Genomic DNA, 25,093 nt, shown 5'->3' on the forward strand with positions numbered 1-25,093 from the left:
AACATGGAAAATGCTATCCACATCCAGGGAAAGAACTTTGGAGTCTGAATGCAGATGGAAGCATACTATTTGTTCTCCTTTTCTTTTGTTGTTTTGTTTTGTTTCTTCTCTCTCGAGGTTCCTCCCATTAGTTCTAATTCTTCTTCACATCATGACTAGTGTGAAAATATGTTTAATAGGAATGTATAAGTAGAGCCTATATCAGATTGCATGCTGTCTTGGGGTAGGGGAAGAGAGGGAAGGGAAGAAAATTTAAAACAAAATCTTATGGAAGTGAATGTTGCAAACTAAAAATAAATAAATTAATTATTAAAAAAAAAAAAGAATTCCCCAGTTGAAAAAACAAACAAAAAACCAAAATATCTACCTAAACCCCTTCCCCCCAAAAAAACCATTTAGCTTTTCTTAGGAGTGAGGGGAACTCTTGCAAGGTAGGAGTGGTGACTGCTGTCTGATTTTTCTCAAAACCTTTTATCATCTATGTACAACCTTCAGCATCAAAAATATAGACAGATCAGACAGCACAATGCCTGTTTGCTTCTCCTGAAATCTCCTGCCAGTTGAAGTAAAGATCAAGTCAGTCACTTGTTTCTTCCTGTGATGCCAGCTGCTGGAAGGCTTCGTTTTATTAGGAAGAGCTCTGCCTAATTGCATTACTTATCTTTGTGCACAGAACTACTCTTTCCCTCTCGCACCTGACTGTCTCCAGGCCAAAACACATAATCCTGCACTGCTGTCCCAGGGGCCTCGACGCGATTCAGTTAAAGGACCTAGAGGGCCACTCGTGGCCTGGAGGCCACAGGTTCCCCACCTCTGGTAGTCTATGCAAACCTCCTAATGAGAAAGAGAAGTAGCTATCTGTTTTTAGGCCATTTGAAATAGGTGGATTTTGCAGATGTGGAGAATTGCCTGTACACCGTAGTCATACAACCAATGGAGGGACCGGAGACCGTGAAGCTTTCTAGGAAGAAGCTCAGGTTTGGGAGACCATGGCTCATTCTCGTACTGAATGTTATGATAACATGGAGATCTTTCACATGAAGTGTTGTCTGAGGCAACTCAGAAACCTTCATATACTTCTCGATGCGAAGAAGGGCCCTGATTTCTTCTTACTGAAATCCTATTGGTCACTTTCCATCTTACTGGCCATGATTGTTTTGAAGGGGAAGCAGAGAAGAGAGGGCTGGTTGGGGTTTTCATGTTGGCCTAGTAAAGAATGGTAAGGACTAGGGTACACTAAATACTGAATGTAAGACTCTCAACTTGTTCCCAGTGCCTTTGTTTCTAACTGAGCCGTTAGAAGAGCCTTTGCTAATGTCCACAGTTTGTTTGGCAGGTGTAGGTTGTAAAGAGAATTGAATAAAGTATAGCTACCTCTCCAAGTAGGTCTCCAGTCTTAACTGTTGTTTGGTTTGATTTTTTTTTTTAAATTTGAAACCATTGAGTAGAAACATGAGATGGTGTTTTTTTTCCCCCTAAGAAGGGCAAACCAGTGAACCCAGATGGGAGTGCTAAGAGGGCGGGGCTCAAATGAAATGAAAGAGCCTGTGCAGGGAAGTTAAAGGGGAAGGATTTGTCCATTTTTAACTTGCCACTTGTCATTTTTCCTGCCCTTGTGGGTGAAAGAAATGAACTATAGTTGGAAGATGTCTTGGTGAGTGTTGCTAAAGATAGTTAGAAAAAGGGCTATTTTAATCTAGAATCCATCCATTTGTTTGTTTATCAGTCTGTAGTTATGTTATTTGGTAGCCCATTTTGAATGCTTGAGAAATAGGGGCAAAGAAGGGACACTGGTAAAATAATCTGAATCCAGGTGGGGTAGCTTACTGAAAATAGACAATTGGATCTGATGGAAAGTAGGGGAGCTGGGTAGAGGAGCTCTCCCTTACATGTCTGTAAATAGAGAGCCTTTGCCTCCAAAACAGGAAACCAGAGCAACCCAATGTTTTGTACATGTGTCCTGGAAATGAATACACCGGGCAGTGTTTAGAATAAATGGAATGAGACAGATAGGACTTGCCTTCCCAGAATAGCTATGCCTGGGGTATTGGAATCAGAGAAGGGTTTAGTAACCATCAGAAGGAAGAACAATGAATTTAGGGAAGTACAGTGAGACTTCCTCTTCTTTCAAAACAGCTTCATTCCCTGGTCTGCTTGTGAAGGGAACCCTGTTGTTCACTGAGCCTTCCCAGTAGCGTCTGCTTAAATGGAATGGAAAACCTCAGCTGTTGCCCTCTATGTTAAGAGTTTTCTGAATTTGGGGACACCTGAGTCAGCTCTTGGACTTCTCCCCCTTTTACTCCATGTAAGTAGCATGACTCCTTGGTCTATGTATGGGAAACAATTGCTGGGTGTATGTATTAGGGCAAAGCTGTGGGCAGCCCAGGCATCATCTTGATTTCAGTGGGGTATCTCCTAAAGGGTGAGTCTTGGGAAAACAGATCTTCAGCTTGGCTCTTTGTAAACCTGCTTTTACAGCAACAGGATCAAAGGGTGGTATGGAAGGTGTCCTTAAGTTGGGGGCTTGTCGGAAGGCAGGAATTTGAAAGGGCAGTGCTGTGTACTCAGGCTGACCCTCTCCTGCTCTGAAATGGATGGAGTATTGATAGCTGTTTGGACCATCCACTGTGGGGCTGATTCAGACCGGCACAATGCTACGTTTGTGTGTGCTCTGTAAAGTTCATTTGGGGAAAGTCTTGCAGTAGCATCCCTGTCTGAGGGAGTGTGTGCTCTTTGTGCCTGACTTGCTGTCCATCCTCCCTACCCTGTCTGCTGTTAAAATTCCCCTCCCTACCCTGATGCCTACAGCTGGTGGAGATTTCACTTCAAGCAAAACCAACACGCTGAAGAACTACAGTAAGGATTGAAAGGAGAGCCAAGCATTGGCAAGGTGCTGCTTGTTCCAGGGCTTTCAGATTGGGGGCTTAGGGAGCCCCTCTTTTCTTGTCTCTGTGTGGAGGACATTTAATTATTGGAAAAAGCATTAATTGTGACTTTTCACATATCTTTGACCTTAATAGTAGTTATAGTAATTATTATTAATTAGCCACTTCCATTCCTGTACCAAGGACACTACCACCTTCCCAATCACCCAAGTTTTCAACTTTAGAGCCATCTTTGATTCTTCCTTTCCTTTCTCCTCTCCTACCTTACATCGCCTCAGTTGTCCAGTCCTGTCAATGCTCCCTTTGAAGTGTCTCTGGAATCTGTTCAGGCCCTTGTTATGTCTTTCTGTACCATTCTAAGGGCCTCCTAATTGGTCTTCCCCACTGATGGCTCCTCTTTCCATTATGTACTTCACATTCATGCCAAAATAATTTTCCCAGTGCATAAGTCTGATTGAATCTCTATCTTGCTCAAAAATTTTCAATGACTTCCCTGTTTGCTATAGATCTGGCTTCAACATACCTTTAAGGCCTAATTGAATGATTCTCCCCTTTAGGAACTCTATTCCAGGCAAGCGGGAATATTAATTATCTTTCCCCATCCTGTCTTGACTTCACCTGCTTCTACCTTTCCTCATTCTTGGAGCTGCCTCTTTCCATATCTCCACATACTGTAATCATAGGCTTTGATCTCTAAGGTACCTTTAAGAGCAACTAATGCCCTCCCATTTTACAGATGAGGACACTGAAGATCTTGGGGTCAAGTGGCTTGCCTGAGGTCACTCGAGTAGTAAGTAGTAGAGCTGGAATTTCAAATTCAAGCCACCTAACTCCAAATTCAGTGCTCATCTCACTATACCACACTGTTCTCTTCCTTTAAGAAACTATTTCCTCTGTGAAGCCTTCTTAAATTTTATTAGAACACTCTGGACTGCTTCTTTACCTTAATCATATTCTACTGTGTCATATCCTTTTGTAGATAGGTCTTGTTAGATTATAAACTTCTGAGGGACATGCCATGCTGGTTTTTTAAAAAATTTGTTTTGTATCCCTAGTGCATAATACAACTTTTTATGAAATGTAGTAGTTCTTAATAAATGTTTGTTGGGTTGAATTGACTTGAACACCTTGTATTTGCATAGTATTTTTCTTGTTAGAAGGTGAATTTGTAGTGGAGAACTCATGGGGTCATCACAACAGCCCTCTGATACTACCTAGTATCTCTATTTTATAGCAATTGAAACTGAGACTCGGAAAAATTAGGGGACTTTCCCCAAGTCCACAGGGTTAGTTAAATGGAAAAGCCAGGATTTAAACTCAGATACTGTGATTTGCAATTTAGTTATTCCTACCATATCAGAAAATCACAGAATTTTGGGTCTAAAAAGGAGTCCTACAGATAAATTCTCTAATCCAATCCCTTGCTTTTACAGATGAGGAAACAGAGGCTTGGAAAGTGTAAGTGACTCACCAAATTCCATACACATATTTATTACTTGTCTAGTGCTTATCACTTACAAGCATTGGCCTGGGCATAGTATACATCGGTAATGCATATATATAAATGGAAAAAAGGTGAGTTTTTAATATGGCAAATATAGAGTAAATTTTGAAAATAAAATTGTTCATTTCCGATTCAAGTGAGGAAAGAAGGAGTTGGATTTTAGGATTTTAGCTGTCTATCTCTTTTGTTCTTTTCCACTCTTTGTGTCCTGTTAAATGACAGGAACTAAAGCTTGCCTTCTCTGCAGGAGTTGCGTGTTTCAAGTATTTCAGGTATCCACTGTATGAAGCAAGCACCCGTCGTGCAGAGTGGAAATAGGAAGTTTTCTGCAGCAGCACGTTGGAGCAATAAGAGATAAGCAATTACTTCATGATGCTGTTGCCTGGGTGTACTTTCCTTTTGATGACTCCTGGCCCCTGTTTGTAAAGCTCACTTCTGCTTTTGTGTCCATTTGGGAGCCAAGGGAGTGTTCTTGTTAGATTCATCAGAGAACAGCACACAGATTGGGACCTAAATTTACTTGGCTTTTCCCCCTTTTGTTATGGAAAAAAACTACTTGGGTAATCCTGCCATCAGAATTTACAAATAATTAAGTCAGTAAATTGGCTCTTGCCTCATCTCACTGAACTATGGTGGTCTTTTTCTGGTATCAGGGGACAAGGTAGCGAGGGAGATTCATAAGATGTTGTTAGGAAAAGGAAGAGAAGTCACTCAAGAGTTGAATAATCATAGCTCTTAGACCAGGCAAAGTAGAAAGAACAGTAACTATTGTTTAAACCAGATGACTTGATATCCTAAAGATACGGGTTTGCTGTGATGTGACATGTTTTCTTGTCCAGACTTTCAATTCTGTGATTCAATGTGTTCAAAATAGTTGCAAAACTTGAACCTGGACCTTTAAGTTGGCCTATCATCTATCCTCCAATACTTACTAGCTGTATGACCCTGGGCAAGTCACTTCACCCTGTTTCCTCATCTGTAAAATGAACTGGGGAAGGAAATGGCAAACCCCTCCAGTATCTTTGCCAAGAAAACCTTGAATGGCACAAAGAGTCAGATGGGATTGAAACGACTGAAGAGCAACAGCAGTATGACTCCTGTATCACAACCTTAAATTTCAGTTTTGTGACACAACATAGGCAGGTGGTTTCTTTAGGGTTAGCAGCATGATAAAAAAAAAAGAGGAAGGAATCCTCCTGAGAGAAGCCTTGGGTTCAAACCCTAGATGAGCACACTTAGTTTAACAGAGACAGTAGAGCAGTGACTTTGGAGTCAGAGGGATTGCCTTGGCATCCCAAGTCTGTAATTTACCAATTGTGTAGGTAAATCACACCACCTTTCTGGGGCTCAGCTTTCCTAGCTGCAAGATGAGAGGGTTAGGCTAGATGATCTTTAAGAATCCTTTCTGAATCTAAATCCTGTGATTCAATGGCTCTCATTGGTGGAGGACATGATGTCACATCCCTAAAATTGCCTACCAGGGCTTAAAGGCAGAACTAGAGCTCTGGAGACGATTTTCATAAACGTTTGGTAGAGGTGGGAAAAGCTGAGATATAGGCTAATAGGTCCTGGTAGCTTCTCCGTCACCCTTCTTACAATCATAATCACCATCATCATAACAAAATAGCTACTTATAGAACTTTAAGGTTTTTGGTAAGCACTTTACATTCTATCTCTTTTGACCTTTGCAACAACTCTCTGAGTTAAGTGCTATTATTATCCCCCATTTTACAGATGAGGAAATCGAGGCTGAGACAAATTGCCGCTGTTCATAAGTTCTGAGGTAGACACTTACTTGAATTTGAATTCAGGCCATCCTGATTCTAAACCCAGGACTGTACTTTGCCTTGTAGGGTTTGAGATTTTTTTGCAAGTGTTTGTACATTGTGAGACTTGGTCCCTTATTAGCACAGCTGTATCCCTTCCGGGATGAATATCCTCTTTTTATACTTTGTCTCGTCGGGCTGCTCTGCCCATCTTTGTTTTATTTAGGGTCAATTCCTTCTAGTTTCATAGTTGAATGCTCCCATGATAATCTGACTTTATGGGTCTTTCATCCACTTTCTATAACTTTTTTCTTTCACTGATTCTCATCATATCATGAAGCAATTTAATCTTCTACCATCCTCCTCCCATAGAGTTACAAACAAATTTTATTCTAAACCAGTGTTGCCCTTGGCTGCCATATTTATCCTCTTGACAAAGAGATCAAGAATACTGCAATATGAGATGATCAAGTGTTCCATCAAATGGTTTTTGTTGTCTTTGGGTGCATGATAGAAAACAGCCATACCAAGCCAAGTCAACAAGCATCTATTAAGTGCCTTCTATATGCCAAGCACTGTGCTAAGCACTGGAGATACAAAGAAAGGCAAAAGAGGGTTCCTGGTCTCAAGGAGTTCACAATCTAATGAGGGAGACAACATAGAAACAACTATATATAAACAAGACATATACAGGATAAATTAGAGATAACCTCAGAAGGAAAGCACTGAGGTTAAAGAAGACTTGGAAGGGCTTCCTGTAGAAGGTGGGGCTTTTTGTTGTTGTTCTGTCATTTTTTTAAGTCGTGTCCAACTCTTTGTGACCCAATTTTGGGTTTTCTTGGCAAAGATACCAGAGTGGTTTGCCAATTCCTTCTCCAGTTCTTGTTACAGATGAGGAAACTGAGGCAAACAGAGCTGAATGACTTGCCCAGGGTCACCTAACTAGTAAGTGTCTGGAAGCTGGATTTGAACTTGGGGAGATGAGTCTTCCCAACTCCAGTCCTGGTGCTCTATTCACTGGGCAACCTAGCTGCCCTAGCAGAGACTTTAAGGAAATAAGGAAAGCCAGGAGGTAGAGATGAGGAGCAAGGGAGCTCTAGGCATGAGGGACAACCAGTGAAAATGCCTAGAGTTGGGAGATGGAGTATTTGGTTTGAAGAACAGCAAGAAGGTCCAGTGTCACTGGATCACAGAATATGTGGGGTGGGGAAAGGTGGGGAGTTGGGAAAGAAAGTAAAGTGTATGAATCTTAAAAGGGTAGAACGGGGTCAGGTTATGAAAGGACCCTACAACTCCTTTAATCAACCATCTTAAAGAGAACCTTTGGACTATCTGCAATACCTTTCATTTTCACTTAGAAAGAGAAATCAAGATTGTTATGATTCTCTTCCTCCAGTATGGCAGTTCTCAAATGTTTTGGAATTAGGACTCTTTTACACTTCTATAAATTAATGGGCATCACAAAGAGCTTTTGTTTATTTGGTTTTATCCATCAATATTAGTGTCTTAGAAATTAAAGTGGATTAAATTTAAAAATTAAAAATAACAATGAATTCATTAAATTTTAACAGCATTTTTTAAATGAAAAACAGCTATATTTTCCAAAACAAAAATAAGTTATTTAGAAGAGTGGTATTGTTTTATATATTGTTGCGAATCTCTTTAATGTCTGGCTTAATCAAAGACAGCTGCATTGTCATATATGCCTCTGCATTCACTCTGTGGTGACATGTTTTTTGGTTGAAGTATGTAAAGAAAATCTGGCCTCAGACAGATATATAGTTGAAAAAAGGAGGAATATTTTAATTGGCAAATTGTGTTTCAGTAGTTCTAAAACAGTTTTGATCTCACAGACCCTCTGAAAGGAATATGGATTCCTCGGGACTTCACAGACCACATTCTGAAGAATGATGTTCTGATAGTATGTTCACTTCTCCTGGACAAGGATAATAACAACTATAGTGATGATGATGATAATGAGAGGCAGCTTAGTACAGTGAATAAAGAGTCAATCTCAAAACGAAAATCTTGATTCATGTCCTGGGAAGAGAAGGTAGTAAGCATTTGTATGGCACCTACTATGTGCCAGGGACTGTGTGCTAAGTGCTTTGCAAATATTATATCATTTGATCTTCACAACAACCCAGGGAAGTAGGTGCTATTATTATCTCTATTTTATTGTTGAGAAAATGGAGGCAAACAGGGAAAAGTGACTGGTCCAGGGTCACATAGCTAGTAAGTGCTTGAGGCTGGATTTGAACTCAGGTCTTCTTGACTCCAGGCCCAGTGCTGTATACAATGCACCACCTAGCTGTCTCAGACACATACTATGTGACAATAGGCAAGTGCCTTAACTTCTCAGTGCCTTAGGCAAATTTCTAAGACTGATACAGAATAGTTACCAATTTCCATTAACAAAAGGGATTTCCTTACTGGGAGCTCTCTATAACATGAAAATTGTAGGTCCATACCCTGCAAAAGATAATAGTAACAATCATTTTAATAACAATAATAGCATTATTTTAATAAAAATAATAGCTATATAATGCTTTAAGATTACAAGCTTATCTCATTTGAGAATGCCCAAATACTATTTCCACCAGGAAAATTTCCTTTCACCCTTGCTAGTAGTGTCTTCTTCCTTTGAATTCTTTTTTTTAAATTTAAATTTAAATTTTTTTTTAGTTAGGCAATGGGGTTAAGTGACTTGCCCAGGGTCACACAACTAATAAGTGTTATGTGTCTGAGGCAGGATTTGAACTCAGGTCCTCCTCTATCCACGGCCAGTGCTCTATCCACTGCGCCACCTAGCTGCCTCTTCCTTTAAATTCTTAAAAGTGTACATGGTGTCTCTCACTTGATTCTTATAAATGCTCTGTCATAGTATAATAACAAGTCTGTGCCCAGGGAGGGCTACCCTTTTCCTTTAAGAAGTCTGTAGCTCTTCTTGATGAGGTAAAAGAGGCCATTCTGTGTCTCATTTCTTACCTAGCCTCAATCACTGCATGGGTGTTGCTTCAGTCAAACTGAGACCTGGGAAAGATCTTAGCTTCAGAGGGCCAAGGTCTTCCACTGCATCTGGAGCCACCTCCAATTGTCCTGATCTATATCTTGCCCCGGGGCCCAGATGGCTCTGGAGGAGAAAGTGAGGCTGGTAACTTTGTACAACCCTTCCTCACTTAAATCCAATTCATTTTTGAGTCATGGTGTCAGCCTCTGATGTCATGGTCCTCTCAGAGAACTAAAGACAAACAACAACAGCAACAGCAACAGCAACAGCAGCAGCAGCAACAGCAGCAGCAGCAGCAACAGCAGCAGCAGCAGCAGCAGCAGCAGCCGCAGCAGCAGTAGCAACAGCAGCAGCAGCAGCTCCAGGCTCATGCACACATTAGGTGGAGGTCTCCTCTAAAGAGAAATATTAGGTTCTTTCTTATTGGCCTCAATCTTTATGTTTCTAATGTAGAGTCCTGGGGGAAAAAATCACTTAAAACTTAGATTTGGCTCCTATCTCGGGTCTCCCTAAAACACAGTAGAAATGTACTCGGTGTGCAATGCAGATTGGAATAGGATAGCTCTTTATCCACATAAAATAGCTACTTAAAATACAGTTGATTCACAAGTGCACGTGACAAAGACTTAAAACTCAGTACAATAATGTATAATCGATATCCTCCTAGGAGGTTGGCACTAAAAACATGGGCTATTTTACGATACTTTTGAAGAAGCGTTTCACTTTTACCTCAGCTCTGTAGTGTCTGAACAGCTCTTTTGAGGTCTGTGTCTTCTGGTAAGCCACCCGAGCCTTGAGCTCATTCTCCTGTCTGTGGCCACCTTTTTTACCGAGAATCACCGTCGTCGTAGCTGAGGGAACACTTCCCGCCACCAAAGGACTCAGAATCTCCCGATTTCTTGGACTTGAAATGTTGCTCCCTAGGGCAGAAACATCCACCTCAGGATAGCTGCTTGATCACCTGTGCTCAGGGAAAGAAGCACAAAGCAGAAGAGGCATTTAAGGTGGCCTAGGCAGCGGCAAATACTTTACCTATAGTGTGTAAGCATTGGGATGGGGAGATAAGGGAAAACCTTCTCTTCTATGATGGGCATTCCCAGAGAAAATGATCCATACCCCATGCTCTGGAGAGAAGAAGATTAGATTACCAGCGGCCAAGCCTCTTTTCAAGCTTCTCCTCCTTTTGTCATTGGGAGAACAAGGGATTGGTGTGTTATCCCGAAGTGCCAAGTCTTTCAGCGTTAATCCAGAGCCCATATGTCCCATCAGAAGTGTCCCAAGATCACTTAGGTCAGGGGGGCTTCCCCCATTCATTAGCTATTTTTGTGCATGTTTTGGATACTTATTAAATTGTAAATTCCTTGAAGGCAGAGACCATACGGTATGTGTGTTTGTTGAAGGGCATAATGCCATACCTTACATAAAGTAGTCATTCCATAAATATTTGCTAAAATGCTGAAAGTAGCTGTCCTTTCTACTATAATTTGCACAGTAGAACACAATATAATGTCCAGAACAGAAAAAGAAATGGTCAAACTATCTGCCTGACTTTCTGACATTACTATGACATTTATCATAGACCTTAGAACAGTTTGTAAATAGACTAGAAGCTGATATTGACAACTTTCAATAACAGTGAAAGCCATTTATGGAAATGAGATTAAAAGGTACCATTTGCCTTTAAAAAAAATCCCTTTATCTAATGCAGGGACTCTAAATCTCTTGTGTCATGGACCCCTTTGGAGTACAAACTATGGATCCTTTCTCAGAATGTTTTTAAATGCATAATATAAAATACATAGGATTACAAAGGAAACCAATTCTATTGAGATGCATCTCTCTCTGTCTCTCTGTCTCTTTCTCTCTCGCTGTGTTTTTGTGTCTGTGTTAAGTTCATTGACCATAGGTTAGGGACTCTTGACTCAATGAGATTAACTCGCATTATTTCACCTTGCTAGTATTCTCTAGAAGCCACCCTTTATTTCTGTCGAAGTCAGTCCAAGTTCCACATTTTACAGAAAATTATTCACAAAGTCATACAAACTAATGACTCATCCCTTCCATTCAGCTCTGAGGAGCATTTGCCTCTGTGCTAGTATTTCTTCTACTAACAAGCCATTTTCACCAGATGCCTGGACAATTATTGCAATAGTGTTTTCCTCATCTATCCATCCTCCACAGAGCTACCAGAGTAAATTTTTTTTTTCTATTTGCCACTTATTTTAGGCTTGCAGGGTTGGTTTTAGACATCATTGCAAAGTAAATGTACCTCCAGCCGCACCTTTAAACCTTTGTGCCTTCAGTCTCTACTTTCGACCTCTGTACCCTCAGCTTCCTCTTTCCTTCCTTAGGGGCACCCTCTTTCCATTATCAAAAGCATGGTGCCCCAAACTCTCTATCTTCCTTCAGCAATGCTAAGCTTGAGGAAAAGGATCTGAAACTCATTTACGGTAAAGTGTAATATTTCCCAGGGATATTTGCATTTCAGGAAAAAGATAAAACCTCAATTCAAAGACATAAATCTTTTCTACGCAAAATGCTTTTTAAATCTTTAAATGTCAGATAACAATTGTGGAATTTCAGGCATCAACAAACTGGTAAGAAAGGATCGAGCGGAGGGAATCCTTCCAATATTTCTGAAGCTATCCCACTTAAGGGACCCCATGCTTGCTACCAGTGGTACCCTGTAAAGTGTCTTGGAATTGGAATGAAAGGATTTCAGTATTGTGAGACCTTAGGCAATTCCTTAATTCAACTACAAAAAGGACAGTTTGGCTGGAACCTATAGTGAGGGAGGATGAATAACATGAAATAAGTCTAGAAAGAGAGCCTGGAGCAGATTAGAAATTATCTAATAACGTTTATTTTATATTTTTTTAATTTATATTTTATCTCAGAGGCAATAGAGAGTCACTAAAGCTTTTCGAGTGAGGGAGTGATTCAATTGTCAGTCCTGTGCTTTAGGAAGATGAGATTGAAGAAGTGAGAGACTGGAAGCATGGAGGCCAATTAGGAGACTATTGTGGCCTTCCAGAAGAGAAGTTATGTGGGACTGAACGAGGGTGGTGTCCATTTGAGTAGAGAGAACAGGAAGGGTATAAAAGATGTTGTGGGGACAGCTAGGCAGCGTAGTGGATAGAGCACCCGCCCTGGAGTCAGGAGATCCCTGAGTTCAAATCTGGCCTCAGACGCCTAACACTCAGTAGCTGTGACCCTGGGTAAGTCACTTCACCTCAATTGCCTCACCAAAAAAAAAAAGGTGTTGTAGAGGTAGAATTGACAAGCATTGGCAATTTATTGGCTATGAGGGATGAATAAGAGTCAGAAAATCATCTCATAATTAGAATAGACCTCTTTCTTTATTTGGTCCAATCCATATCTAATCAGGAATTTCCTCTCTAACATCCCAGGCCAAGTGATCATCTCGGCTCCATTTGAACTTCTTTACTCAGCCCTTCCTCCAGGGTAGCTTATTTCAGTTTTGGACAGTTGTGATTTTGAGGATGTTATCCTTACTTTGAACTAAAATCTGTTTTTGCCCCTGGGATCAAGAAGAACAAGCTTAATCCCTGTTCTAGCTGACATCACTTCAAATGTTTCAAGTTGGGTATTATGTGTTCCTTAAATCTTCTCTTCTCTAGATTAAACACTTTAATTCTTTCACGTGATCATCATGGAATATTTTTAGATCTCCTCACCATCTTGATTGTCCTCCTTTGGACAAGTTCTTGATTATGCATTTCCCTCTCAAAATATCATGCTAAGAAATACAGTATTGCACCTAAACACAATACTCTACAGACGATTTGACTGCAATTGAGTACAAGACGACCATCACCTCCCTTGCTTTGAAAATTACAACTCTCTTAATACAGCCAAAGATCCTTGTTGGTTCATATTAAGTTTACAATCCATAAAAATCCCCTCTTCTTCTTCCCCACCAGAACTCCTGCGTATCTAGAGGCAGCCAGCTGGTTCAATGGATAGAGGGTTGGGCCTGGAGTCAGGAAGACCCCATAGAATTATGGAATAGTATGTTCAAAACCTAATGTTTTGCCTCAGTTTCCTCAAGTGTAGAATGAGGATAATAACAGCCATCTCCCAGGGTGAAATGAGATAATATTAGTAAAGCATTTAGTACCGTTTCTGGCAGACAATAGGTGTTTAATAAATGCCTATTTCCTTCCTCCCCACTCTTGTCCTTCCTTCTTCCTCTTCCCTTCCCTCCTTCATAGCTGCCATTGCTATTTTAAGAACCTGCCATTTTTTGTAATTCTCCTTTTTTTTGGACTGTAAGTCAACTGGAAGTTATTACTTACTTTGGGAATGATCTATTAGCTCTCATATAATTAGATCTGGAAGAGTCCTTACAGGATCATAGATGATGATGATGATAGCATTTATAGAGCACTTCAAAGTTTACGAAGTCATATAATTATCTCATTTGATCTTCACAACAAGTTTAAGTGATTTGCCCAAGGTCACATTGCAGTTGGTGGAGGAACTAGGTCTGAAACACAGGTGTCTCCAAACTCCTAGTTCAATGTTATTCAAGTTACACCATAGTGGAATACACACTGATAAGGTCTCTCAGGAGGTGGTTTCTGAGCTTCTCCTTAAATACATCCACTAATAGGTGATCCACTACTTCATTAAACAGCTGATTCCATTTTGAGGTGCTCTGATGCAGGGGTTCTGAAACTTTATTTTTGGCATTATGGAGCCCTTTAGAAATCTAGTGGTTACTCGGAATCATATTTTAAAATAATTGATGGAAATGTTATATTTCAGTTAAAGGCTGGTACATAGGGATATTTTCTCCCCTCCAAGTTCCCAGACCCTCATGAAGTCTATCCATGGATCCTAGGTTAAGAGCCCTTGTTCTAATTTTCAGGAAGTTCCTCCTCTTGGAATCTGCCTTCCTCTAGCTTTCATCTATCATTCCAGTTTTGCCATTGGTCGCCACAGAGAGTAAGACTAATCTCTTCTGTGCAGCTGCTTTTTCAGGAGCTGCTAAACAGCATCTTTTTATTCATTTAGGGTTTTTTTTTTTTGCATCTTTGTACATCAGTGCATAAATAGTTGGTGTAATACCTACTGTGTAGGGCAGAATGAAAAGAAATATGGTGGTCTGAAAATGGAATGAATTGCATTGTGAAGCTATATGAATTCTGTTTTGAGAGAGGAGTACCTTTAAGTAAAAGGCAATGACTGTCAGAAATGTTGTAAATGGGAATTCACAATTCTCTCAAGATGATAAAGGATTGGACTAGATGACCCCAACTTCCAACTCTAAGATTCCGTAATTCCATAGTCACTAAACATAATCTTCATGGCCTTCTTTTATCAACTGCATCATAGATTTAGAGCTGGAAGTCATTTTACAAGTTATCTAGTCCACCAAGATAAGAAAGCTGAGACAGATCTTGAGAGGCTAAATGACAGATATTAAATTTCTGGTTGGGTAACTTGGCTGCAAATCCCAGTACTCATTCCATTGTACCATGTGACTTCCTTTTTCTCACCCTCTGTTTTCATCCCATTCGAGAACTTATTTGGATCTAGTGGACCTTTTCTGGTAAGAAATTTAGCTTTGAAGTGGTGTCTAATGCAGAGCAATCCCCTTAAGTGGTCTCACAATGAAGAAATCCATCTACATCACTGGTAAAAACTTTCAGGGAACAAATCCAATATGAGTCACTTCAGTGACTTTAACCTGTGGCACTGAGCCTTATATAGCGAAGAGTCATTTTATCATAGGATGGAAATAAAGTGTAACACAAAACAATGGGACACATTTAGGAAATGGGGAAAAAAAGCTCATTGTGAAGTCTGTTAAAAAGATGTCTTTTCATGAAGGGTTTAGCTGGAATTGCTATGCAAGTGAGGGCATTTGCCAGATATGGGCACTTCAGTCTTCATTTGGAAGGATGCTTTTTTTCCAAAACCATATGGCCAAGGAAAAGTCCAGGCACTCAAAATTGGAAAATGATGCAATGGGATGACCCATTAGTCCAAAGAGCTAAACAAAGGGTCCAGTCTAAGCAGTGCTAAAAGATGAAATGTCCTAATGGCTGCACCAAATCTCATCCTTTTGGCATTTTCATTTGGACTCAGTTTGTTGTTCTGTAATGTGTACATGATTTCTGTGTACCTGCTTAACCACCTAGCACAACTGGCCTGGATTTCACTTATTCTGGCCTCCACCACAACATTAGACTCTCACATATGAGGGGCACAATGGTTTTCAATTCCACTAATGCATACTGTTGTGATTATCATCAGCAAAGTAACAAAAATGGGAAAATATCACAGTCCAAGTTTGCATTTACTTTGTTGGGGGCACAAATTCGAAACTTAACACCTTCTCCCTCTCCTCCTTTCCCCTCCCCCTATTTCACTTGTTTAGTACTTAGCTAATTTAGGGGTTTAAACAGCTTTTAAAGATCTGTTCTAGAGTAGTTAACAGTTAAATATGACAGTTTCAATAAACACAACAAAGGGAAGGAAATACATTCTCAAGAAGACTATAAATTAGTCCCTAAATTTGGAGAGAGGTTACCAACTTATTAATTTATAAACATTTGTGAAATCGACTACTTTCAAAAGACCAGGTGGTATATAGCATGGAAGAACACTGACCTTGAAGGCAGAAGACTTAGCTTCTGGGTTCAAGTCCTTTCTTCTTCCCTTATTTGTTATAGGACCTTGGCTAAGTCATTAGTTCTTTCTTCTGTAAAATGGAGGTAATAATACTTGTCCTATTTACCTTACAAGGTTATTAGGCATAATGTTTTATATTAAAGCAATGTTAATATTAATCATAAGTTCTTAGGACTTTAGAATCATGTTGATGACAACAGCCTTGAGAAGTAGGTGCTAGTACTATCCTCATTATACAGATGAAAAAAATGAGGCAGAGTTGAAGTGACTTGCCCAGGGTCACACAGCTAGTACCTATTTGAGGCAGGATTTGAACTCAGGTCTTCCTGACTGGATGTAGGTCCAGCAGTCTATATATTGTTCCACTATAGGGATCACCTAGTCCAGTGCTTCTTAAATTATGGGTTGTAATCCCATATCGGATCGAGGAAAATTTGATAACAGTAAAAGGTTTCTGAATGCAAAACGACCAAAAATTAATTAAAAATCAAACATATAATGAATCCGAGGTGTTTCTGGAAGTGCTTGCCCATATTGCATTGCATAATTTCACTTCAGCCTTGGTTCTGAACACAAAACATGCGCACTTGCACTGCATATTCCCTCAGGCCATGCAACACCAAGGAACACTGCTGAAATGCAAAAAGAGGTTGCCAGTGTAAAAAGTTTAAGAAGCCCTGATCTAGTCTAGGAATTCTTAACCTGGAGTATAAGGGATCTGTGCCTTAATTTAAAAAAATACTTCTTTTTGAATGTGTCATTTGGAATTTGTATATTTTATTTGATATGGAAAACAGTAAATCTCTGAGGATTGTGAGGCATGTTTTAGACTTGTTTAATGTATTTTTTATTAATGTGCTTTGAAAGCAAATGTTACCTTGTTAAAAAAAAATGTGAAAATGCTTAGGTTAGAGAAGATCTGAGTGGTTTTTTTTTTTTATCAAATCTACTTTAAAAAATTATATAGTTTTTCCCACATAAAATATATTTTTGATAATTATATTTCAATATAATTGATTTCCTTCGTAATCTGATATATTTATGCATTTGAAAACATTATTTTGAGAGGGGATCTATAGGCTTTATCAGACTGCCAAAGAAAGTCATGACAAGAGGCTGAGTTACTTAAGAAAGTGATTCTCTTTTCCTACTTTCATTGTTGTATCTATTTATCAATTTTCTTGATTGTATCCCCAGGTAGTAAGTTCCTCTTACTGTTTTTTTTTATTTCTGTATTTGTATTAACAATGTCTTACACATAATAGACCCTTAAGCTTGTTGATATGAATTAATAGAATTGAATAGAATATAATCTCTGGAGGTGAAGAAGGGTAGTTTTTATATAAACCTAGCAGAGTACTTTGCATGCAGTAGGCACTTAGCAAATGTGTATTTAATGTTGAAAGGAAGTATGTAGAGCCCCCTATTACAATTGAAGTGATCTCACTTATGAAGAAACTCCAGAGGATGGAATTTAATTTGCTAATCTCTTGCCTATACAATTGTCAGACAATTTTAGACGATAATTGTCTACAGCATTTTATCTGGTCAACAGCTGATCTTAGTGACCTCAGTTTAGGCTAGAGGATGAGTACTTTTCATAAGAAAAGGAAAAAAAATTCATAGCACTAAATAACTACTACAGCGTGATTACAAAATGCTTTCATTTACATTAACCCATTTGAGCCTCATAACAATCCTTCGAGGTAGGCAGGGTAGGTATTCTTAGCCCCATTTTACAGATGAAGAAACTAAGTCCTGTAAGGAGTCTCCTAAGGACACAGTCATTTAGTAAGAGATGGAATTGGGACTGGAAGCCAGGTCTTCTGATATAAAATTCAATGCTCTTTCCACTGTATCTCACTACTTATCCCAATATTAGCATGTTCACATCGATAAAGCATTTAGGTGTCACAATAGGTAGAGTGCAGTGCTGAATCCAAAGCCTGCCTTAGACACTTGTTAGCTATGTGACTTTTGGGAATTTGCTTAACCTTTCCTAGCTTCAATTCCTAATCTTTATAATTACAGTGAGGTGAACTAACTCCAAGGTCCCTTCCAGTTCTAAATCTATACTCTCAAGATCCCATACTTATTCCATTGTGCTTATTCCATTATGGTTCAACAGGATCACCTCCCTAACTAGCATGAGAAAACTTGGTGGAAAGGTGGGGAGGGATACATTGATTATCCCACCCACTTAAAAGAAGATTCTTAATTGAATCAATCAACCAGAACTGATGTGAACAAAGCCTATACACTTCCTTGAATCAATCAGTCATTTCTGAGAGACTTGGTCATGCCTCAAGGACTTTTTATGAAAGGAAGGGGTTGTCTCAGAAACAAATTACATGCTTGGAAGTAGGGAGGAAGGAGTGAAGTCATGTAAAGCTGAGCTGAGAACCAGCAGCCCTGGGGCCACCAGTGAAAGGAGAAAATGAAGGTAGGATTGAACTATGGCAGAGAAAGGAGATATTGAAGAGGGCCATTAGCTTATCATCTTGGAGCAGGAGACCTAGGCTGACTATTACCAGTGTACCCATCTAGTCAAAGACTGAAGGAAGTACTGAGAAAAGGTCTGCTCTGTTCCCAATTTCTCTCCCAGTACCTACTGACACTATAAAATCATCTGTCTTCTTGCCCAAATGTTTCTAGTAACCTGGATTTTGCCCCAATCACAGAAGAACCTGGGGTTAAATGGAAATAGATATAAATGTAAGTTTAGGGAGAGAGTCAATCTCTGCTTAAAAAGTTAGGAATTTCTTAAATTGTGGGGATGGGTGTGGAACAAATGCTGTTGAAGTCATAATTTTTTTTTGTCTAAATAATCTACAGCTGCAGAGGAATGAGCTATGGTGACTTTTGGGGGTCATTATATTAATCATAGATTTTAAATGAATTAATTACTCTAACTATAGTAACTGGGCAGCTAGGTGGCACAGCGGATAGAGCACTGGGCCTGGAGTCAGGAAGATTTATTTTCATGAGTTCAAATCTGGCTTCAACTGTGTGACCCTGGGTAAGTCACTTAACCCTGTTTGCCTTAGTTTCCTCAACTGTAAAATGAGCTGGAGGAGAAAATGGCAAACCAATCCAGTGTACACTATCTCTGCCAAGAAAACCCCAAATGGGCTCACAAAGAGCTGGACATGACTGAAAAACAACTATAATAAGGTGTTACTTAGAGAAGAATTCTGTAGTTGGACTGTGAGAAGCCGTGTAACATAAGAGAATGAATATATAGGACTGTGAATCAGAAGGCCTGGGTTCTGAATCTGCTGTTGACTAGCTCTGTAACTTTATGTGAGTAGTGATTCGCTCAGGGTGGTTATCAGTTTCCACATCTATCTACTACATCATCATAATCATCATCATCATCATCATCATCATCATCATCATCATCATCATCATCATTATAGCTAACATCTACATAGAACTTACTATGACCCAGCCACAGTGCTAAGGGCTTTATGATTATCTCATTTGATTCTCACAACAATCCTGGGAGGCTGGTGCTATTGTTAACCTCATTTTACAGATTAGAAAACTGAGGCAAACAAGGTTATTAAAACTAGAGTGTAAGGGGTTTTTTTTGAGGGTAGGGGCTGTTTTTTTTTAATTTTGAATCCCTAGAACCTAGCACAGTGTCTGACACATAATAGGTATTTAATAAATACTTGCTTTTCTATTGATAAGCTAGTTGACCTTTTAAATTCCCTCTGAGGCCTACACATTTAAATCCCTTTATAATGACTTGAAGGAACACATGACCTGTTTTCCCTTGATGAGAGCCAATTACCATAAGTTTGGTGAAGGGGCCTGGGCTTCTCTCCTCCCAGTTCTCTGTAACGCTTTTCTGGCTAGAACTGGATTTCTCTGTACAGTTCAAACTTCCAGGGCTTTCTGCAGTCTCATTTTCAACTTCATTAATCAACTAGACTGGCTTTCATGTAGGTAATGGGAAATTAAGAAGAGAATGTGTACTCTGAAGGTTCAGTAAGGAATTGGAATCCTGTTGTGTTTCATCTCTTGAGCACTGACTAACATTCCAGGCCTGTGTACAAATCAGTCCCCTCAACTGGAACACAGATTCTTTAGCTATTTTGAACTAAGAAGTCAGCACAGGAGCACAAAAGAAAAAAGGTTGCATCTATCGGACAACATGGGTAAGTGAATCAAAGGTGGTGGGAGCCCATTGATTTTAACAGGGGTGGACTACTTACCTCATTCAGAAGCTCTGTCTAGAATAACCACCTATACTTGGTCTAGAATGCTGCCTGTATACTCTAGACTGGCTGCCCAATCTTAAGAGATACTTGCATGGAATCATCAACTGTGTCTGAAATGGTGATGTCTCCACTAAGGAGTGCACAATATCTTTGGAACTCAGAACTAGAGTCTGTGTGACATAGGCATAGATGTCTTACGTAGTATATGGCAGTAAATGAAAGACCATGGCTAGGCTGTTATCTACAGTGTTGGCTGGAGCTTTCCAAACCAAAATAACTATCTTACAATGGCCTTCTGAGGTCCTGCTTTAGGGGATTGAGAGAGAGCTCAGGGATCTCTGCAATAGAACCATGACATTTCAGAACTAGTATAGACCTTGGAGATCATCTATCTAACTAACTAATTCAAGTCTTCCTGACTCCAGGCCTGGTGCTCTATCCCCTGTATCACCTATCTGCCCAAATGAGGACTCGATGGCATCGTAGGTAATTCTAACATTTTATTAGTCTTTTTGTAATTCTTAATCTTGTGGTTTAAAAAAAAATACATCTATAAAAGCTACTATTGTGTGAAATGAAAGACCTTTTGTGTCTTAACATCTGTTTGAGTGCATGTGTGTGTGTGTGTGTGTGTGTGTGTGTGTGTGAGATGAACCCTTTCCGCAGTCTGATGAAGACTATAGACCCCTTCTCAGCACAGTGTTTTTACCTACATTTGTAACTGAAAGAAGTGCTAAATTTTAGTTAGAGATTAGTGAAAATAAAGATGTAAAATTTTTTTTCTCTTTCCAGTTCATAGAATTTTTGAAATCTTCTAGGAAAAGAACGCCTAGGTTTAGAATCCTCGACCTAATGCAACCTCCTCGAGGGATGCCTGAGGATGTTCGAGGTCAAAAGAGATTGAAATGACTTGCTTTTGGCCACCCAGAGCCAAGTTAGTGGGAGAGTCAGTTCTTCTGATTTTTAGTATTTGTTCCCCTGTACCAAACTTGGTTCGACATGCTTGCTAGTATTTTACTATTGAAGCGATTTAAAAGCCAGGTTTTGTGTTAGTAAAGGTGGAAAAGGTCTCAGGTCTTTTCTGGGTTCATAGCTGAATTGTCTCCCGCCCTTTCCTGCTCCTCAGCACCCCCTTTGTTTCCTGTTGACTGGATGTGAGGGTCTGTGAGACCCAACCGCCTTCCATGAATTGATGATGAGAGAAGCCTATACTAGATAGCCACACATTTACCTGGAGAATCCTCATCTTCAAAGGCATTCCTAGAGCCAAGGAGAGCAATCAGATAACTTCAGTGGGGATAGGAATGGGGATGAGAAGCGGCCCATATGTCTGAATGAAGACACTAATTATTTTTCAAATTTTGAAAAGAATTGGTCAGTGAGGGTAGGAATGGGGATGAGAAGTGACCTGTATGTCGGAATGAAGACACTGATTATTCTTGAAATTTTGAAAAGAATTGGAAAAAAAAAAAGGAAAAGTGTAAGAGGCAAGTGGTATGTTGAGAGGGATCCCTTGGATAGCTTCCATTTCTTCTTCTCTTTTGGGAGGTTAAATATAAAGAAATTGAAAAATGCTTTAACTTTACCCCATTGTCTGAAAATGGAAGCCCAAGGGGCAGGTAGATCTAGTGGATAGAGCACTGGCCCTGAAGTCAGGAGGACCTGAGTCCTGAGTTCAAATGTGACCTCAGACCAAACACTTGACACTTACTAGCTGTGTGACCCTGGGCAAGTCACTTAAGCCCAATTGCCAAAAAAAAAAAAAAAAGGAAGCCCAAGATACTGTTCTCAGTCTGCGTACAACTACATAATCACCCTTGCTCCTACTGCTTAAGTTGTTTCAGTCTTGTCTAACTCTTCATGGTTCCATTTGGGGTTTTCTTGGCAAAGATCCTGGAATGGATTGCCATTTCCTTCTCCAGCTCACTTTGCAGATGAGGAAACTGAGGCAAACAGGGTGAAGTACCTTGCCTAGGCTCCCACAGCTAGTAAGAGTCTGAGGCCAGATTTGAACTCATGAGTATGAGTCTTCCTGACTCCAGGCCTAGCACTCTATCCACTGTGCCACCTATCTGCCCTGCCATAATGCTCTGATGATATTTATTTATTTATTTATATATTTTCAATAAATTCATACCTGTGTTAGTATTGTTCATCTTGGCCTTATCTGGGGTAGCTTTCCTCTTTACTTGGAGTCTCCTTCCCACCTACACTCACCTGTCCAAATCCTAGTCTATGCTTAGTTCAAATTTCACTCCCTTCATGAAGTCCCCTTTTATCTTCTTTGTCCTCTCAACTCATGTAGCACTTAGTTCCTGAATTATTCATATTGTCATGTAATCATATGATGCCATCTTGTTTTTAAATTTTTTTTTTATCAGTGATCTTCCTAAAGTACAGGTCTGACCACGTCACACTCAATAAACTCCAGCCCTTTTATCACCTGGCCTGTTCCTATCTTTCCAGTCTTCTTATACCTAACTCCCAACATACTCTTAAGATCCAGTTACTCTGGTCTCCTTGCTCTTCCTAATGCATGACACTCCTCCTAACTCTTTGCATTTTTAAGGGTTATGCCCCATTCCTGGGATGCTTTCCTTTATCATTTCCATCTCATGGCTTCCCTGGAGTAGGGAGATGGAGTGTCTTGTTTGAGGAACTCTAAGGAGACCAGTGTCACTGGATTATAGAATACATTTAGGGGTTGGGCATAAAGTATAGAAGACTGGAAAGATGAGAGGGGGCCAGGTTGTGAAGGGCTTTAAATGTCAAACAAAGGATTTTGTGACTGAGGTGATAGGGAACCACTAAGTGCTTTATTTAATAATAATGTGTGTGTGTGTGTGTGTGTGTGTGTGTGTGTGTGTGTGTGTGTGTATGTGTGATATGGCCAGCCAGGCATGCACTTTAGGAAGATCTTTTCTTTTTTTTTTTTTGCTTTTTGGTGAGGCAATTGGTGTTAAGTGCCTTGCCCAGGGTCACACAGCTAGTAAATGTCAAATGTCTGAGGCTGGATATGAACTCACGCCCTCCTGACTCCAACCCCAGAGCTCTATCCACTGCTTCACCTAGTTGCCCCAGGAAGATCTATTTGACAGCCAAGCAGAGGATAGAATGGAGTGTGGAGAGACTTGAGATAGGGGGACCAACCAGCAGGCTCTTTGAATAGTCTAGGTGTGAGGTGATGAGGGCCTGCCTCAGAGTGGTTGGTAGTGTCAGAGAAGAGAAGTGGGAATATTTAAGAGTCGTTGTGAAGGCAAAATCAACAGGACTTGTGCAACCAAATGGATATTGCAGATGAGGCAGAGTATGACCCCTAGGGTTGAGCCTGAGTGACTCCAGGGGTGGTAGAGCTCCTTGACTTAATAGGGAAGTTAGGAAGAGGTGGAGGTGGGGTGGGAGGGAAGGTAATGAGTTGAGTTTTGGTCACGGTGAGTTTAAGATGTCTAGTGGACATCCAGTTTGAGATGTCTAATAGACAGTTGGAGATTCAAATGACTTGTTCATTCATTCATTCATTCATTCATTCATTCTATGAGTTTATGCTCTTCACTTAATAAAAGAAGGCGGTATAGCACTCAAGAAGACTTGGGTTTTATTCTTGCTTCTCATACTTCCTAAATGACCATAGGAAAGACACTTCTAATCTCCCTGAGCCTCAAGCTGTAAAATTGTGATAATATAACAACTGTAGTACCCACCTTACAGGGTCGTTGTGAGATTCAAAAGTTTAAATTGGAGCTAAAGAAGCACCAACATTCAGGCATTATGAAATCCAATAGAGTAAAAATTCTTGGAGTACAGGGAAGTTTTTATTTTTGTCTTTATATCCCGAGAGATTTGAAAGTTGCTAATTGTCCTGAGCCTCAGCTTCCTCCTCTATGAAGTGGGGACAGCAGTCCCTTTTGTTGGGCTGTCCTATGGATTAAATGAGGATAAACTATGCAGTGTGGTCCTTTGCAAACTTTATAATGCTATGCAAATTTCAGTTATTATTAATAACCCTAAACCTCAGCGTTGGCCTGGCTCCAGAGCACTTCATGGCCCTTCAACTTTGTGCCTTTGTTTGCATTGTTCTTACTTCAAGAGAATCCTCTTCATATCCTCTCTGCCCATGAAAATCCTAAAGGCTACAGCTTCCTCCATGAGGCCTTTGCTGAGTGTTCCAGTCATCCCCTTTCCTTGAACTCCTGAAGCACTTAAGATCTGGTTCATCCATTTTGATATTGAATCAAATGTTGTTGATATTCAGTTGTGTCTGACTTTTTGTGACCCTGCATGGGATTTTCTTGGTAAAGATACTAGAGTGGTTTGCCATTTCCTTCTCCAGCTCATTTTACAGATGAGGGAACTGAGGCAAACAGGGTTAAGTGACAATCACAGTCACATAGTTAGTAAGTGTCTGAGGTTCAGGAAGATGAGTTTTCCTGATAGCATTGTGCCACCTAGCTGTCCCTCTTTAATCAAATGCTTCATGGTATTGTGATTTAACTGTTTTGTGTGTGCATGTTTTGTTTCCTTAGTTAAACAGTGAACCTCTCAAGGGCAGGTGGTACATTTCTGTACTATGTATGATTTAGGTCCTCAATGAGTCCTATTGAATGAATGAATGAATTAGTGAATGAACAAACCCTTCAGTTTTTACCTACCAGAAGGCTTCCCAGTGACTCTGAAATAAAGGCTTAGACAGATTTGGATCAAACCTGAATGCCTCTATCTTTTGTATATAGCAATAGTCCTTTCCCCTAGGATAGGGAGTAGACCTCTGATTTCCTTGGTTGAGGGAACTTATGAGTGAGGAAACTTCTGCCAGTTAAGGTCCTCATTTTCTCTGCAACTTGGTCTTAAAAGAGTTGCCTTGAACACTGAGATGTTAAGTGGCTAATCCAGGGAATAGAGCCAGCTTGTGTCAGAGATTAGACCCAAGTCTTCTTAACTCTACAGCTAGGTCTCTACCCACTGGGCCACATTGCTTCTTCTCTCCTTCTTCCATGATATCTATTAAAAATATAACAAATTGAGAAACAAAAAAGACC

At 40.0% G+C, this 25,093-nt stretch overlaps 1 protein-coding gene across 6 annotated transcripts in view; it reads left to right on the plus strand.

Moving 5' to 3' along the window:
* The first annotated feature begins 1,566 nt into the window (after window positions 1-1,566).
* The window catches only part of IPCEF1 (interaction protein for cytohesin exchange factors 1), a 219,643-nt gene continuing 196,116 nt past the window's right edge, over window positions 1,567-25,093 (plus strand). For all 6 annotated transcript variants that reach the window (XM_020986656.2, XM_020986647.2, XM_020986646.2 and 3 more), the window contains exons 1-2: window positions 1,567-1,654; window positions 2,137-2,305. The gene's annotated coding sequence lies outside the window, so the exon portion shown is untranslated. The remainder of the gene's footprint in view (window positions 1,655-2,136; window positions 2,306-25,093) is intronic.

The sequence above is a fragment of the Phascolarctos cinereus genome, unplaced genomic scaffold, assembly GCF_003287225.1.
Source record: "Phascolarctos cinereus isolate Bilbo 61053 unplaced genomic scaffold, phaCin_HiC Scaffold_5;HRSCAF=322, whole genome shotgun sequence".
In the NCBI taxonomy this organism is placed as follows: domain Eukaryota; kingdom Metazoa; phylum Chordata; class Mammalia; order Diprotodontia; family Phascolarctidae; genus Phascolarctos; species Phascolarctos cinereus.